Source organism: Dreissena polymorpha, chromosome 6 (assembly GCF_020536995.1).
Source record: "Dreissena polymorpha isolate Duluth1 chromosome 6, UMN_Dpol_1.0, whole genome shotgun sequence".
Lineage (NCBI taxonomy): Eukaryota > Metazoa > Mollusca > Bivalvia > Myida > Dreissenidae > Dreissena > Dreissena polymorpha.
The window spans coordinates 84,182,070-84,184,018 of NC_068360.1; positions in this window are offsets into that span (position 1 = coordinate 84,182,070).

The window sequence follows — 1,949 nt, forward strand, 5'->3', positions numbered from 1 at the left end:
TTTTTTGATGTAAAAGGTCAATGTCAAGGTCATCCTTCAAGGTCAAAGGTCAAATATATGGGGGTTCATAGTGTTTTGCAAACACATGTTGCTTTTTATTAACACTTCTTCGACAATGACCAGCATATGATTATGCATGCAAAAAACATTAGAGTTTTCATCCAAAGTTATTTATATAATTAGCACTTTACTGACAATGTCATCCGTATTATTCGAAAATAGAAGCTACGCTGGCCGAAATGGCTTAAGACCAATTATACATGATCCATAAAGAGCGGGCAGTTTTGCCCAGGGGACATGGGTTTTAAAACTATTTATATTTTTAACGATGATGCAAACCAAATAAACAGGAGGGCCATGGTGGCCCTGTATCGCTCCACTGTTTTTTATGCGAAACAAAGCGTGCAATGCGCATGGGTTTAAATGTACTCAAGCATGTGACTTTCTCTTTCTATCGGTCGTTCCACTGGGCGCTTAAAGTTAGAAGGGTGAGCATTTTTTATATATGGAAAACGTTACTACGGTGTTAACTAAACAGACTGAAAAGTCCGATAATTGGCGCACAGGTCCTTTGCTTATAACGTAGGTACATTTATCTTTCCAAAAAATATTGTCGTTTTTTCTATTTCACATATTTTTAGATGCTGAAGATCAAATCTACGCATGTTCTACAAGATTAATGAAAGTTCCTTCATTCAATCATGAATCTTTTTCCAAAATTCCAAAAAGTGTTTGTAGGTTTCAAAGTTTCTGTTACTTATATAGTTCATGACATATGCATAATACATAATAACGTACATCACCTGAACTTTACTTCATTCTTCAGGCATTAGTGAGTGTAGCAGGATTGTTAACGTGGTGAAAAAAAATTATTGTACAAAGAAGATATTTGCCTGAGGAAACATAAAGTTACGAGTTTTTCAGGTTCATGAGGTGCCGAAAGGCAGTAGGAATAATAACTTTGTAGAGGTTGTTTGTTAAACAAAGTAAATGTTTATGAGAAAAAAAAAAGAATTATAATTCATCAAGATGTTGCGATCATGGCAACACTACTTGCATATGGCGTGAGGTTTAAAGAGATATCATGACAAACTATTAGCTTGACCTAACTTTCCTTTCTTTTTTCCATCTGACATGGGTTACCCGTCACGTTTGTTTTTGAAAAATACTAGGATTTCATATATTGAAATAAGGTATCTGACCTATTCTCTGATAGGTTGCTAGTAATAGACTTAGCGGCAGTCATGTTATAAACAAGGGGATTCTTCACGGCATTGGTAGAATATACTTTTAATAGATACATCTTTTTTAAGTTGGGTTCTCCTTACTTTTTTGCTACTGAATATTAAAATCACTTAATTACAATGTATCAATTTGTTGTTAAGTTTATCTTGAACAAATATTTTTTGCAATCTGTTTATAAATCATAAAATGTCATTCAATTTTTTTTTTTAAATAGGGTCTATACTAAAACAAGAATTTTGGGAATGTTAACATATAAGAATTATACTAACCATTCGGTGAAAACAAACAAAACAATACAATTGCTTTTATAAAATGTTATATACAAACAATGTTAATGGACTAAATATAAACACACACCCTTAGTAGTGTTCTTCTTGTGTTAATGATGTATTAAACTGAGTTAAATTAATATATATAATTTGTTTACCTTTCAATATCTTGCATTTCACATCTTTAGTTCAATGCTATTTCAATTAACTGAACGGCGTGACAAACATAATAAAGCAGAATATGCATATGAATCTGATTATACACAGATCCACTATCATATAAATCAAATCATGTTTGTCTATTTCCATGTTCGAAAGATCCTGTTCTAAATTGTTTTACTTTGCGAGTAGACTGAACTCCCAATTTGCAAACAGAAACACTGATTTCCGCACAGGTACTTGAAAAAAAATTTGGTCCTTATATATATAATAAGA